Raw genomic sequence first — 17,629 nt, forward strand, 5'->3', positions numbered from 1 at the left:
ATCATTAACAAATCAACAGACAACAAGTGCTGGCGAGGCTGTGGAGAAAAGGGAACCCTAGCGCACTGTTAGTAGGAATGAAGACTGGTTCAGCTGAGGTGGAAAAAAGTATGGAAATCCCTCAGAAAACGGAAAATGGAACTGCCTTTCTATCCAGTGATTCCACTGCTGGAATTATACCCTAAGAACCTTGAAACACCCATTTAGACAAACTATGCACCCCAATGTTCATAGCAGTGTTATATATGATAGCCAAGTGCTAGAAAAAGCCTAAATGCCCATTACTAGGTGAGTGGATTAAAAAACTGTGGTACATTTACATAATGGAATATTATGCAGCAGAAGGAAAGAATTCCTACCCTTCATAACTGCATGGATGGAGCTAGAAAGTACTATGCTAAGTGAAATAAGCCAGGCAGTGAAAGACAAATACCATTATGATCTCACCTATATGTGAAACCTAATCAACAAAATAAACAAATGAGCAAAACAGAACCAAAGGCATGGAAATAAAGAACAATATGTCAGTAACCAGAGGGGAGCGGGTGAGGGGGATAACAGGGGAAAAAGGCAAAGGGCCAAGTCAAGGAACATGTATAAAGGACCCATAGACATGAACAATGGGATGGGGAATGGCTAGGGGAGCCAGAGGGGTGGGGTAAGGAAATGCAACAGGAAAAAAATTGGGACAACTGTAATGAAACAATAATAAAAAAAGAAAATTATAAGACACTGAAGAAATAAACTAAAGAGTATACAAATAAGCAAAAGCCTATACCATGTTCATGGATAAGAAGAATTAACGTCATTAAAATGTCCATACTACCCAAATCAATCTATAGGGACAACACAATTCCTATGAAGATACCAATGGTGTATTTCACAAAACTAAACAACTATTTCAAAAATGTATATGGAACCACACACACAAAAAAAACAATAACCACAACAATCTTGACAAAGACCAACAAAGTTGGAGGAAATATATTACAAGGTCAAGGCCATAGTAATATGTACTCCACATATTGATACTGGCATTAAAACAGACAGATCAACAGAATGGAATAGAAAATCTAGAAATATACCCACACCTGTATAGCCAATTAATATTCAACAAAGGAAGCAAGAACATAAAATGGAGTAGAGACAGTCTGCTCAATAAATGATTGGGAAAATTGGACTGGTATGTGCAAAAATGAAACTAGACAATCTTTTTATACCACACAAGAATAAACTCAAAATGGATTAAAAGATTTAAATGTAAGACTCAAAACCATAAAAATCCAAGAAGAAAACACAGGCAGTAAAATCTCAGACATTTCTTATGGCAGTATTTTTTCTAATACATCATCTCGGGCAAGGGAAACAAAAAATAAATAAACAAATGGGACTGTATCAAACTAAAAAATTTTTACACAGCAAAAGAAACCATTAACAAAATGAAAAGATTACCCACCAAATGCAAGAACATACCAATGATACATCTCATAAGGGTTTAATATGCAAAATGTATATAGAACTTATACAACTCAACACTAAAAAACAAAAGCCCAATTTAAAAATGAGCAAAGGACCGGAATAGACACTTCTCCAAAGAAGACAAACAGATAGTCAGTAGGTACTGAATTAAAAAAAATGCTCCACATCACTAATTATCAGAGAAGTGCAAATTAAAAATCACAATGAGATATCACCTTTCACATGTCAAAATGACTATCATCAATAAATCAACAGACAAGTGCTGATGAAAATGCAAACCTGTTGATGGGAATGCAAATGGTGCAACCAACTATGGAAAGCAGAATGGAGTTGCTTCAAAAAATTAAAAATTTATGAGTGACCAATTCAACTTGTGGGAATACATCTAAAGACACCTGTAACGCTGATCAAAAATATATATACAAAAAAAGAATGTGTTCTTATGTTCCTTGTAGCCTTATTTACAATAGTCAAGATTTGGAAGCAGCCCCCATGCCCATCAGTAGAAGAGTGGATAAAAATATCTGTGGTAGCCCCAGCTGGTGTAGCTCAGTGGATTGAGTGCGGGACTGCAGACCAAAGGGTCACCAGTTCAATTCCTAGTCAAGGCAGATGCCTGGGTTGCAGGCTGGGTCCCCAGCTGGTGGTGTGCAAAAGGCAATCTTACACCAATGTTTCTCTCCCTCTTTTTCTCCTTCCCTTCTCCTCTCTCTAAAAATAAATAAATAAAATTGCTTGAAAAATAATTTTTAAAAATCTGTGGTATATTTATACAATAGAATACTACTCGGCCATAAAAAAGAAGGAAATCTTACCTTTTGCAACACTATGGATGACCCTGGAGAATACTATGCTAAGTGAAATAAGCGAGTCACAGAAAGACAAAAGGAATCTAATGAACAAAATAAACTAACAAACAAAATAGAAACAGACTCACAGATACAGAAAACAATGACAGCTGACACGGGGAGGAGGGTTGGGGAGTTGGGTGAAAAAGGTGAAGGGATTAAGCAAAAAGAAAAATAACTTCATAGACACAAACAACAGTATGGTGATTAACAGGAAAAGGGGTGTGGGGGAAGAGGGTAACAAGGGGGATAAATGGTAATGGAAAGAGACGACTTTGGATTGTGAACACACAATACGATATAGCAATGATGTATTGTAGAACTGTGTACCTGAAACCTCCATAATTTTATTAACCCATGTCACTCAATATACTCAATAAAAATTAAAATTTAATAGAGAAAAAACAACAAAAAATGCTCTTACTAACCATAACAATCAAAATTTTGTTAATTATATACACTATAAGATTACATAAGGAACACATTTCCACCTTCTCCACGCTTTAATAAAACTGTTTTTTTCTGTTTTCATTTCAGAGTGTCAGTGGGTGTTTTTTAACACAGAAGACTGGAAATGTGCTTTTAGCCAGTCAAGAACACATTTTATTTTTTATTTTTTATTTTTATTTTTTTAAGATTTTATTTATTTATCTTTAGAGGGTAAGGGAAGGAGAGAGGGAGAGAAATACTGATGTATGGTTGCCTCTCGTACATCCCCTGCTGGGAACTGGCCTGCAACCCAGACATGTGCCCTGACTGGGAATCGAACTGCACTCCTCTGGTTTGTAGGCCTGCACTCAATCCACTGAGCTACACCAGCCAGGTCAAGAACACATTTTAAACAAAATTTCAGATGACAAAACATTGTGGTCATTCTGTTGGAATCATCACCCACTCACATGACAAATACTGAATGAACACTGACTATATACCACAAACTAAAAAGTACACCAGAGAACAAAAGAGGTAATAGCCCCTGCCTTCAGGAAGCTTATATTCTAGTAAATCACTTTCCAATGAGATCGTGCCTTCTACTTTTACTTTCTTTTTTGAATTATGTAAATGTAAAACATAAATTAAGGAAACAAAATTTTAAAAATAAAACAGTAATAGTGGTGGTTGTTTTCATAAACTGGTCCTATCACATGCTAAATTTATCAAATCCTATAGAATGTACCACACTGCTAAAGGGAATTAGAAACCAGAATACTTCCCTGTTCTCAGGGAACTAAACCAATACAACTTTAGTGATTATCTCTAAAGAAAATAACTATGCTTAGAATTATCAGAAAATCAGTTAAGTTTTTCCTGAAACACTGTTTCTATGTTGGTAAATGTCCTAATAATTTAAACACATGTGTGCACACATGTGCATGTGTTTTCTGTTTGTGCATACATAGTTTAATAGTGTGTTTTTATACTCACACAATATTTTATGGGATATAGAATACTTAAAAATATACCTGGCACTGCCTTCAAGCTGCTCAATTTAAGTAACATATTGGGGTGGAGGAGGGGTAATTCAGTTGTTTTCTATTTATTTTAGAAGCAAACAAAACAGAACCATTTTTATACTATGCTGCTCTGGTCACTCTCGGGGGATATAAGCCTGTCATCACTGCAACAGCTGCATGGTAATAACTTCCTGGTAGCACATAATTCCATGGTTAAGTACAATTCATTTTCCCCCACTGAACTGGCTTTCTCCAATTTCTTTCAAAATTATAGTAAACAGCATAAGACAAATGAGGGACAAGGTTCTATATGGTAACAGTAACATGCTGGCACAGCCTGTAAACTAAAATGAACTGAAGTGATACAATTTATCTAAACTTCACCTTCATCATCTATAATAGGGGTTGGGATGGAATCAGGGGTTGGACTAAATGTGCTTCCAAGTCTAACCTGCTATGATTGCATGATCACCAAGTGGAAATAAGCTACTACCTCACATGTATCATAAAAAAAAGAATTTTCCAAAAATTTAATGTACAATAATGTACACACACACACACAATGTATATAATACGCACATGCACACTAGAGAAATAACCAGTGGAAGAAAAACAAATAAGCACTAATCCTCAGATTCCCAACTCTCTACTGGAATCATCAGACTACATTCCCTATCTGAATGCATGTTTTGGAAAGAGCAGAATACATAAACTTAAAAAAAAAATTATTATGGCCATGCTCCCCTTCCCAGGAGCATGCCCATGCCTTTCCCTTCCTCCTCTTTTTCCCTCAGGTATGCAGCTCCTAAACTCTAAGGGCCCCCACGAGACTTGCAACCAGCGAGGCCAAGAAGGGCAGTGCAGCTCATCCAGGACTAAACTCCTAAACCTGTTCCCAAGGTCTCCTTTTCTGACTCTCCAGTGAGCCAAATCAGCCCTGCCTAGGCCCTCTCCTGTCGCTTATTCTACCCTAAGCCTTTCCTTGTTTTGCTGCCCCCAGCTTAATAAACATACTTTTAGAAACAATGATTAGGCTATTTGCTCACTTATTCCCACAAATTGGCCTTTATAAGCATTCCTTATCTTTTAAAAATATGGTGCCTAATAGTTAGATTACCAATTTTCCCCCCAAATTTTCCATCTCAAACAAGCTTTTCCAGAATCCACATTCAAACCTTTATAGAGGCTTCATCCTGAATACACTAAGAACAGCACTATATTTTTCTAGCTTTTCAGTAATGAACAGTTCCATTCAAACATGTAAGACATGCTTTAAAACATCAAATAATAATTTCTGTAACTATTTAGTTGGACTTAAGCTTCCTGTTAAAGTCAAAAGCCCTAAAAGAGTTATATTCATTCTCACTTGCCCAAGCCAAAACTCTGAAACTATTTCTATCAATTGGCCCTGAAAATTTCATCAAAATCTGTTCAATGCACTAAAATTATTTTTAAGTCTTTGTTAAATAAGTTTATTTTTATTCCCCTGCCTGCAGTGCACACCATTTAGTCTTCAAGTTAGCACACAAAAATATTCTTCAATAATACATCAACTCTAATTTGAAATTCTTATTGCTACACCAATGTAAGCTATTCCTTGAGGAAGAACTTCAAAAATAAAATGTAACACATTTAGAAAAGTCAAATGTTGGGGAAAATAAGGAAATAACATCTATTTTAAAAGATCACTATCTTTAAAGCTTCTCAAATGTAATTACAACCTAACCTAACCTGTATGTTCAAAAAAAAGATTTCTATAAATTCTTTTGTATTTGGGTAGAACTGTTACAGCTCATATGGAAACAATATGCAATAATATATTTGTAGACACATGCAACTAGTTTTCAGAAAGCCAAGGGTCTGAAACTATAGGTGAACATGAAATAAAAAAGGAATAACATTTTCTCCTCCTGTTTGACCCTGTTGTGACTATCACTGCATTCATATCATTTATTTCCCAAAATAAAGACAGAAAAGGAATTAAGGTAGTCATCTCTGCACCTACGACATTAAAGGAAGATTCAAATGTTACCTAGAAGGGTCCTAAATGATGTGCCTGATCAAATTTAACATAGCTGTAACAGTAAAGACACATCTTGTACCCAAAGATAAGGTTCTAAAGTTGGAATAAGGTAAAACTGGTCAAAATAACCCCTCAGAAATCCCTAAAATAGCTCATAAAGTACACTATACATTGGGTTTTGGGTTTTTTTGCCTACAATAATATCTTTATATAAATCCTCTACCACTGGAATAAATCACCATTCTCCGGAAAATGGGAAGTAGTTGGCTTGCTTTTGGCAATGTTGTTTCAAAACCACTTTTTACCTGAGGAGGAGAAGAATTCTCTGCTATTTTTCTCCCTAGTTGTTGTTTTTTCAACTTCAGCTGAATTTAAATAAGTTAAATATATATATGGTATGACTCTGCTGAACATGACAGGTATTTGAATGTTCATTCAATTGAATTCATGGAGAAAAATGACATTTTAGATGGGTCTGAAGACTGAACGGGCCTGAAACTGGCAGGGGGTGTTGGGGGCGGAGCATTTATAGTGAAGGGAATTTCAACGCCAAGAGAAGCTTCAGTGTTATAGTGACCACAAAACTGTATACACTGCACTGTAGTACTGAGTATAGTAAAAATATCAATGATAGAAGAACGGGAGTTAAGGAAGTAAAACACTGAGAAAACTTGATTATTGTTTTCATCCAATTATAAGGTAAAATAAAAAGAGGGAGGAGATGGCAGTGGCTTAAAGAAAGGGCAGAGTGTAAGGAAGAGATTTCATTTGTTTTTGCAGTTCTAGGTCCTATTTTTCCCTGAGCACTGATAACCATGAGGCAGTGTTGAAAAGTAGTATTTTTACATTCTTTCTCTGATGCTTGTCTTGCTACTGAACCACCAGTTGTTGCCAAGAGGACAGACTGTCCAGCAAATCATATCTGTTTCTATAAAAAGATCAGAAAAGAAAAACACCAAGGAGACTATTTGGTGAGATAAAACCTGTCTCCTTAAAAGGGTCTACATTAATTTTAAGAAAAACAGTACTTGCCAAAATTTTCAAAACAACTTTTCAGGCATATGCCTTTTTAGCTTATTTATTTTTAGTAATTACAAAAAGAGCTTCCAAGAAAGAATTCTTATCTTGGCACTTTAAGTGTACCTTTCACTAACCAACAATAATGATAACTTATTCATAAGTTTGAATTTCTGAATGTGATAAAATATGAAAATTACTTCATATAAAATTCCCTAAAAGCATTACAATTATTTTATAAACCAAAAATATAGCATGTAAGATTAGTAATCTTATGAAGCAGAAATATTTTTCAATGAAAAGGTAACAAAAGGCTTATTCATGCCTCAACAGAACTGAATAATTCTAGAGATATTTTAATAGTGTTTTTATTTAGACCTAAACTCTGTGCCTACAACAGTGCCTAAGAATGTTTGCTTCATGAATGAACAACTGTTTTGTAAGGATATGACATTATCCCACTCTCTAATCCCTACCCCCAAAAAGTCCATGACAAATCTCCTGGCTCTGTTTGAGGTCACTTAACTAGAGGTTGGGTCATTATTGTGCCATTCCCATTGTAGAAGGTAAGTGAACAACTGAGCCACGCTGTAACTGACTACATCGTTCTTCTGCCCTAACAGGAAACAACAGAAACAACAAATGTCACAAATACCCTAACCGGCCCAATCTGCCTTCCTTAAACACACATCACCACCACAACCACCGCCTTCACAAAACCACCATGCAATTAAATCTGGACTCTACATGCAGAACAGAATAGAATAGAATACTCAGGACTCCCTGATTCCCTTTCACTTGCAATTGTGCATGAATTGTCTTTTACAAAAGTCATGCACCTATGGGTGATTACTAACAGTGGAATTCCACACAAAGGACACAAATATTTATTGAATATAAATATCTGTAGACACTATATGCCATCCTAGGCACTATACATACATTATAGCTAACTATTATTTTGCCTATTTTGTAGGAAAAGAAGCTGAAGTTTTCCAAGGCCAGGCAATCTACCCAGGTGTTAAACCCTATCCTGCCGGAATGCACCAAGCACTTTGTGTTGCAGGGCTGCAGTACGAAAATTCATTTATATGAACACTTAGTGGACACCAGGCCCTGTGAAGGTATGACAGAAAGGGTACACTGCAAGAACTGATTCTAACTTCAAGCATTTAACAATATGTGTATTTATATTTATTAAACAAATTAAAAACTGCCCATTTGTTTTTAAAATACTAGTATACAAGTGCTTTTTGAATTAGTATGTAAGTGCTAGTTCATTAAAACACAGAACAACTTTTTAGGAAATATTCACATTTGACTTTTCCGTAATACATTCAGACTGATGCAAATTTCACCTATACTGAAGTATGTGCTTCAACATTTTAGATGCTCTCTTAGTTCAGTCTTCTTTTCATAATAAAAATACTATCTTCCTCAAATAATATACAAATTGATGATCTGTTGAATCTACGTAAGTTGAATACATTTTGAAATACGAACCAGAATTATTTCAACAAGAATAATTTCTAGCCACATAGAAGTAAACTACCTTCCTAGACCATTAACTATAATGACCAACCCTTTAAGTTACATTTTGCTATACTTTAACAGATCATTTTTCATAATTAACAAGTATGTTTCATGTTTATGATATGAATTATAAAAGCAATGCAGAGAAATCACAATCTTGGTAAATTTTTCATCTGGGAATATTAAGTGTAGGTGGTTCCACAAACACAAGAGTACATAATTTTTGTTAAAATTCTTTTAAAAACTAACTTTATTTTATAACCCTCATAAATAAAACACATAAATAAAAATTAAATGGTACATTTAGTAAAACAGTGCCCCAGAGAACAAAGAAAGTAATTAGTGTGGAAGACTTTAATGAACACATCTCTGAGCCCTTCTGGAAATCACAGGCTGGACAGAAGCACTAACGTTCTACCAGTTGCTAAGACAGGTGACCCTGCCAATCAGCTGCATTTGCTGAAGCACATTCTAAACATTACGAATTCATCTCTACACTGAAACCAATGGCCGCCTGCCATTTTGGTCACCATTTTAAAAAAGAAAAAGAAACAGTCACTCTATGACCAACTACAACCAGGTAAAACAACTCTCAGTAAGCTCTGCATCCACTCAATTACTTAGTTGGATGATTTTCTGATCCTGTTTATACTAAATCCAAAACTATGACTGGTGGGGGTCATGAGACTTACAGCCTCTCCACCTGTTATTTGAATTATTTCTATTTACTACAAAAAAATTAAAGTGTTTGTGAGATACTTGGGGAAAAAGTCACACTATATAATTATATGATAGCATTTTCTTTGTTGTTAATTTTGAGTCTTTTGATCATAAGCTCAACAGAGTATGAGTCTTGGAGGTAATCTTCAGATCACATCTGCATTTTCCTCAGAACTTCACTAACCCCCACGCACATGCTTCGACCCCCACCCCAACACACACACTTGCATTGCACGCTTTGTTCTACCACCATCACACCCCACACCTTTATTATATGAACTCTGTTCAGAGCACTGCTCAGAATTTAACATTAAAACAGCCAATGTTTCCAAGTATGGGCAATTATTATAAAAGTGCTTCTAAAGTTATTTAAAAATACGCTGCCACAATGTGCTACAGAACTAATTTTAAACACATCTGCAAACATAAACATATACGGATACAGTGAAAAATGTATGTGAGGGCTCTTTTGGGATTTCCCATACTTTTCATGTTTTAAATTATCATTGATTTTTTAATCTTAAATAATACTATGTTCTACTATGTTTTTAAAGTTGCTTTCATTCAACTGTGCATGCCTGTGACCTCCACAATGACCTCTACAAAAGCAGTTGTGCATTTTACTATGGTGCAAATCCTCACAGACAAGTTGAACCTGTTCTTTTTGGCACTGAGCCCTTGTGCTGAACACATAGCTGAGATTTATTATAAAAGGAAAACTAAGGGGCATTATTGCACAAGATTTATCTTTCACATATAGCCAAGTATAACCTTTTATAACCTTTGAGAGCTCTTAAATAAACAGATCTCTTAATTGCAGAGTTTCTTATATGTCACCAATTGTATGGCATATTGAGATTCATTTTACATTAGAAAAAAGTTAGCAAATTATTTATACTAACAATTGTTAAAGCTGATCTCTTTTATTGTTGTTCAAGTATAGTTGTCTCCATTTCCACCCTACCACGCCCCCTCCTGCCCCACCCATCCATGCCTTCCACCCTCGAACCCACACCCTCTGGCTTTGTCCATGTGTACTAATTTATCCATGTTCCTTGATGGCCCTTTCCCTTCTTTCCCCCTTTATCTCCCTTCCCCCGCCCCTCTGCTTCCTGTCAGTTTGTTCTTTATTTCCATGTCTCTGGCTATATTTTGCTTGCTTGTTTTGTTGATTAAGTTTCAGTTATACATGAGACCATATGGTATTGGTCTTTCACCTCCTGGCTTATTTCACTTAGCATAATGCTCTTCAGTTCCATCCATGTTGATCTCTTAATATTTATTCAAAAATAATAGTACTTTTAATACTCAGACCTAAGGATAATTACCTGCCTTGCTATCCTCTTAGCAAAGTCAATGCAATAATGTCTAACAAACACCTGCTTTAAGAATCGATACTTTAAGAAAAACGGGTTTTAAAAAATCTTCCTACAGCACTCTTATAGGTGTCATAAAAACATTACAGAGAAAACAAAACATTAGCATTTAACTCTACAGTTTTGTTTTCTTTTTTATGTCAAAGTTCAGTTTTAATTAGTTTTCCTACAGCATTTTAAAAACACTTTCAATAGATGCAGAGAATATGGCTGCCTGAGGGGCCGGGGGAGTGGGAGCCGGGAGAACGAGAGTGAAGGGGTAAGTACACACTGGTAGTTACAAGAGTCATGGGCACAGAGAGCACAGGACAGGGAATACAGTCAATAATACTGTAATTACCATGCACAGTGCCACGTGGGTACTTGAAATAGTGAAGGGAATCACTTTATTAAGTATATGATTGCTGAACCACTATGCTGTACATCTGAAACTAATACAAAATAATACTGAATGTAAACTGTAACTGGAACATTTTTAAAAAATAAAAACCACTTCCCATTTTAAACAAATTTGAACTGATACACAACACTGCTGCCAGGTGACATCTTCAATCTAACAGTAAATCTGATGCACTGAGAAAAAAAGGAGTTTCACGAGTTCTAAGAAGTATCTCATAATAGAATTACCGCACTATTTACATCTTCAAGATTTGCTAATTGATCTATTACCAAGACTTGCTCTGTTGAAAACAAAAAAGGAATATAACCTCAAAAGTATTCTATCCTGAAAGTCAGGTTCAAACTAGCTTATCAGCTAATTGCACAACATAAAGGAAACTGAAATATGTTGAATTAGGTAAATATTTCCTTGTTCTACACTCCTCTAAATTTTTCTTTACTATTATGTGCACAAACAATTGAACAATGTCTGCAGATCTGTGGTGGAAGAGAGTATGGCTCAATGGCTCTAGCTCAATGGCTAGAATTTCAGTTTTACAAGGTGAAAAAGAGTTACGGAGATTTGTGGTACTGATGGCTGCACAATGTCAATGCATTTAATACCAAAGAACTATAAGTATAAAAATGGTCAGATGGTAAATTTTATGCTATGTGTATTTTACCAGAATTTTTAAAATTTCAACTTAAAAATAAAATTTTAGAAATTACAAAGTTAACTATTGAACTAGATTTTCTTTAGGTGAAAATAATCTAATGACACATTTTAAGAATTGGGGGTTAACAGTAAACAAAACAGACATGTTCACAGATGGCACTAAATACATTTTGTAAAGACAAAATAACTGGAGAGTTAAATAAAAATCTATTTCATTAAAGTTTAACATTTTACGCAACATAGTCATATTTTTCTAAGAAAAGATTTCTTAAGCAATTTCTATCCCTAATACTTTCTCTCTCCACCTAGGATATACAAGTAGAAGTTTATGAGTTTATTCATTTTTTTTAATTCATCACTAAAGCAAAAGTCATTTTTTCTTGAAATACAGAGTCTTTCAGAAAAAAATTCTTACGTTAAATTTCAAGCGTTCTGCAGGTAGTGAATCTTTAAACAGATATAATTAGTGTGAAAAAATATTAACCAGTTTTATTTATACTATTAACCTATACTGTATGAGGCAACATAAAAATTGAGAATAACTATAAAGCATGGATCAAATATGTTTTAAAAAATGCCTCAAGACCTCACCTTATATCTAATTCTAATTAGATATTCACTATATTCTAATATTATGTCAATGCTGGTAGTATTTTTTAAATACCTAAGCCCTCTATTCATTTTGAAATGCATGTGCTTCAAGATTTCCATAGTATCCAAAACTATCTTGATGAAGTCATAACTATAATTAAAAATAACATCCAAAGAGCCCATAGTTGCAATGTCAAGCAGGTTAACCCAGGTTAATCTCCAAATAAGTTAAAGCAGCTGCAAGAACAATCCCAGAGTCCATTTATTTTGGTCCTTCACACCACAACAGCTTTCCCATCTGCAGCTCCTCTTTCCTCAGGAATGCAAGCATATGCTCTATTCTTTTCAAGTCCCTGCATTACAAACCTCCTTGAATAACACAACATTAGAAACACAAGCCTTGGAGTCCAAAGAGTCAAATCCTAATTTCACCTTGAGCAACTTTTTTTAATAAGCCTCAGTTTCACCTGTAAAATTATTTTAAGGTATCAAATAAAACAAAAATCTACTTTAAAAACATAGCAGAATCGAATGTCCACAAAGTGCTACCAATAGTTATTATTATTTCTGTATCATGAACTTCACCGGAAGCAGGGAGAGAGATTTCGCCCCATCTTCACAGACTGACTGTTAGTCACTACCAGCAGGTAAAGTCACCATAGGCAATTGTCACCAGATGAACAGTAACCTTTCAAGAGTCTGCATAAAAGTAAATCAGAACTCCAAACATCTTCCCACAGAAACAGTTTTGAATGGTGTTACAGTCCTGAGCTAACAATATATAAAACACATTATTTTAAATTTAGTCTTAGACCCCTGGGAGCAATATAGGAGGGAAAACAAGCTTATTTTCTCTTTCCTAGATACAACTCTGGCCTTAGGGGAAATTTTCAAATTTCTAAAATTTTAGCTTCTCTCACTTTACTTTTTGCATTCCTATCTAGCACCTAAGTGCCTTTCCCAGAGCATTGTATGTCCCCACAACACTTTAACACTAAGCTCCTAATTGGAAACACTCCATTCAAACCTACTGAATCCCAACATTCTCCCTGATCTTAAGTCACCAACATGCATCTTACAACTAAACTCCCTGATATCACTAAGGTGTGAGGAGGAAAGAAATTGCACTGCATGATCTTATTTAGCGGACATCTGGATTTTATTAGGTTACTAACTGCTCTTAAAAAGAGCAATTAATAACCTAATTTGTAAAACATTTTTTTCTGAAATAAAATACAAAGCAGTAGTTGCGTTTTAAAGACATGAACTAAGAAATATTCATTGATCATTTTATGTTGCTTATAGGGTTTTTTAAAGATTTTATTTATTTATTTTTAGAGAGAGGGGAAGGAAGGGAGAAAGAGAGGGAGAGAAACATCACTGTGTGGTTGCCTCTCATGTGCCCCATACTGGGGACCTGGCCTGCAAACCAGGCATGTGACCTCCTAGACTGGGAATCAAATCGGCAATGCTTTGGTTTGTAGGCCCACGCTCAGTCCACTGAGCTACACCAGCCAGGGCCTCTTATAGTTTCTGTACTTTTAATAACTGTCAACCAAATTATGTAAGCCAAATTTTTTATCTTTATATTTCCCTACATAAAAAACTGATTTTTTAAAAAGATTAGTATTTTTCACAATGGCTCAAAGTAAAATCAGGATGCCATGATGAGGACTGGGAAGGTTACAGACACACTGTGTAAAATTTAGTCACATTCACAGAATCTCAGAAGTAGACAAGACATTAAAGATTATTTCCAGTCTCACTAGCCACTAATTTTTTTTTAATACTTTCCTTAATAATCCTGTCTACGGCTAAACATCTCATAACTTTCCAAGATAGGCTGAAGCACCAAAATAATCTATGAAGATAAGCCTCAGTACCTAATAGATGTATAAAAGTGCATCTAAATATATGAGTGGTGTCATATAGATATAAAATCTATATTAAAAGATACGTAGATATAGATATAAAATCTATATATTCTACATATCTTCTAATGAATGCAAACCACAATATTCAACATCAAAAAGTTGAACCAGAACTTCTTTTCAATTTCTTTGTGCATAAGACTTTCTAAGATACATGATTCTTACTGAAAAGTTATGTTTTTGCTGAGGAAGATGCATTGACATGAATTATCATGGTAATACAAAATACAAATTCATAATATTTAGGAAGCCTCTTTAACTACAGTATTGTAATCAAGAAAGCACCAGACTGTTTCTTTTTCTTTTTAAATATTTTATTTATTTACTTTTAGAGAGGGGGGAAGAGAGAGAGAAAGAGGAAGAGAAACATCAAAGTTTGAGAGAGATATCGATCAGTTGCCTGTCGCACGCCCCCAACTGGGGACCTGGCCCACAACCCAGGCACATGCCCTGACAGGGAATTGAACCAGCGACCTTTCAGTTCACAGGCCAGCATGTAATCTGCTGAGCCACACCAGCCAGAACAGATTGTTTCTTAACAATGATTTTATCTAAGGCTTTGACCCACTCTGCATTCTTGGTTTCTGCTTCCAATAATTACAATCAATGGCTAGATTAATGTTTGCTTTTCCATATATTCACCAGACAATATCTATTCAACAGAAATTCAGATAAAATGTAAAACCCAAAAAAGAACAGAATTACTTTTGGGATTCCTATTATCTGCTAAATAAAATTATCCTCTAAGTCACCTTTTAATGACTTAAAAAGTCATTAATACTTTTTATAGAATATATCATTATTTCCTAGTATCCTATTCATAAGTTAGAACATATCATTCTTCCTCTGTCTTTAGACTGCTTAAAATTTTGAAAAATTCTATAATACAACCAGATCTAAGATGTATCTTGTCTGGGTGGTCCCTCAATCACTCTCTTCCTTACACTTTAGTGTTATTTCTTTATGGTCTTTTAAGAAAATTAACTATGTTACCTATGGGAGAACTAACAGGTTAAATGTTTATCTGGATAACAGTTTATCTTTGTAATTGGCAATATCTAAGAAAATCATTCAAATAATATTCTGAGCTTATGTTCATTTCATTTTATTCTCACAAACACCATGTTGTGAGGTATATTCCAATGAATAAGGCTTACCCTATTTCCAATGAATACCCCATAAGCCTTAACTCACAGAGCCAGAATCTGAACCCACCTGGTCAAATATTAAATTCTTATTTATCCCTAGCCATAGTGCTAACCTATCTTCCATAAAAAGGCAAGGGGAAAAAGTCTCCTCATTGTGTCATTAAAGAGAATGACAGGAGGCTACAAATACTCCCCAGTATTTCTCATGCTCAACTGAAATGATCCTCCTACTGAAAAATGTGCATGTTGCTCTATACCACAAGAGAAATACCTTGATAATCTTTGATAAAACACAATGGAATTTTACCAACACTGGTGACAACAATGAAAAATATGCAACATTATTTACCATTTCAAGGATACAAGGCCTTGCACCAGAAATAGGTCATTACACTTATGGATCTAATTTCTACTAAAATCAATATTACAGAAACAAAAAGACTATATTACAGAGCCATGTAATATTAGTAATCCTCTTTCAAGAAACTAGGGCAATGTAAGAGTTCCTGCCACTGATAATATGATTGGCTTAAGGTATAAAATTACTTCCTATATTAAATTATTTTTCCTACTTTCATTTCTGTCTTTACCCATCTCTCTGCTACTCTGCATGTTTAACTGGAGAGACACTGTGGTAATAATGAAAAAAATGAACTATGGACCTAAGGCTTATATTCTCACCCTGACTTCCATTTTCCTAATGGGGTTTAGAAACATATCAGCAAAATATTGGGTTGAAGGAAAAGTATAATAATATCCAGGCTGCATATTTACATGCAAAAATACTCTTCACTCACAAGATTTAATTTATGATTACAGATGCAGAAATCTAGCTTCACAGACATTTCAAAATAACTAACTGTACTGACTTAAGGTGCATTCTGAAATGTCCAATCCCACTAACATTCATTTTTAAAGCTGAATATACTTCAACAAGATTATAAATACTCAAGAACTTTTAAGTGAATGTTTGTCATTTATTTGCATTAGCATCACTCAATTTATTTTTTTAATATTTTATTTATTTATCTTTAGAGGGGACGGGAAGGAGAGAAATACCAATGCATGGTTGCCTCTCGTGAGTCCCCCGCTGGGGACTGGCCTGCAACCCAGGCATGTGCCCTGACTGGGAATCGAACCACGATCGTGTGGTTCACAGGCCGGCACTCAATCCACTGAGCTACACCAGCCAGGGCAGCATCACTCAATTTAAATTTATGTTTATGATCCCCAAAACAGCCAGAATATGATTTGAAAGAAGGCATTGACATTTATCTTATGAAAGAGTAAGACCCAGAAATGAAAAATTCTAGTTAATCTGTAATTGTATTTATATTACATGAATGATTTGCTGTTTCTCAAAAATAACATGTAGGAAGTCAGTAATTCTCAAAGGTGTGAAGTGTTTCCATGTGTTTAACAAGAAAACAACCCCAAACAAATAATGCTTAAGAAATTTTTTATTTTTTTTACTTCCCTACCATCTGTTCCAGTCTTTTTATTTCTTGGTCCCGATCACCTTCTTTGTTTCTGCTGCCTGCCTACCGCTCATAGCAACACTTCCAAAAGAATAAGGCAGAAAAATTAGATGCCCAGTTGGGAACTCTAATCCCAGATGTTACTTGACAATGACATAGTCCAGAGCTAACTATTTATGGACATAAACACCTAAAGAAAATAATACATGCCTCAATACAAATACTAAATACACTATAGTATATTTTACCTAATCTTAAAAATTATCATTCAATGTTTATCAGAAAGAAAATATACTACATCAAGATCACATATCACTTAAGAAAATCAGTATTTTTATTCCCATAAACCTTATTTTTATACATGTTTTCATCTGGCAAATATATACAAAAAGGTATATATGAGTGTATGTGTATAAAACCTCATGAGGCAGGAGAAAAATCTGAAAGCAATGGTAAATAATGCCACGATATAAAACATAAAACCGAAACACTACTACCATTTCGTACTAAGACACTTTAAGTAGCCTCTCCTCCAAGGGCTGTTACTGAATTACAGGAAAACAAAAACCAGAAAAAAAGCAAATATGTAAAAGATATCTTCAGTCTATAAGTATTTTAAAACAGTAAATATCTAAAAAATTTTCCTTTAAAATTTACATCTTTATACTAAAGCCCTAAAAGGGTGATAAAATTAGAGAAATTAAGCAGTACTGGGCCCTACAAATGCAGAAGAACAAAGAGAAATAAAAAATATTGAAAGTAGCAAAAAGAAATAGTTCCTGATATACAAGGGAACCCCAATAAAGTTAACAGATGAACTGAAATCTCTCATCAAGCTAAACACAGAAGTCAGAATGTAATAAGCTGACATATTCAAAGTGCTATCAGGCAAATACTGTGTCAATCAAGAATTCTTTATCCAGCCCTGACTGTGTGCCTCAGTGGCTTGGGCATCATCCCATACACCAAAAGGTTGA

At 34.8% G+C, this 17,629-nt stretch overlaps 1 protein-coding gene across 2 annotated transcripts in view; it reads right to left on the minus strand.

Annotated features, from left to right (window-relative positions):
- MNAT1 (MNAT1 component of CDK activating kinase) overlaps positions 1-17,629 on the minus strand; it is a 167,383-nt gene that overhangs the window by 73,365 nt on the left and 76,389 nt on the right. The gene's annotated exons all lie outside the window — the stretch shown is intronic.

This window comes from Sturnira hondurensis, unplaced genomic scaffold (genome assembly GCF_014824575.4).
Source record: "Sturnira hondurensis isolate 20B ecotype Veracruz unplaced genomic scaffold, ASM1482457v3 Scaffold0021143, whole genome shotgun sequence".
NCBI classification, from domain to species: Eukaryota; Metazoa; Chordata; class Mammalia; order Chiroptera; family Phyllostomidae; genus Sturnira; species Sturnira hondurensis.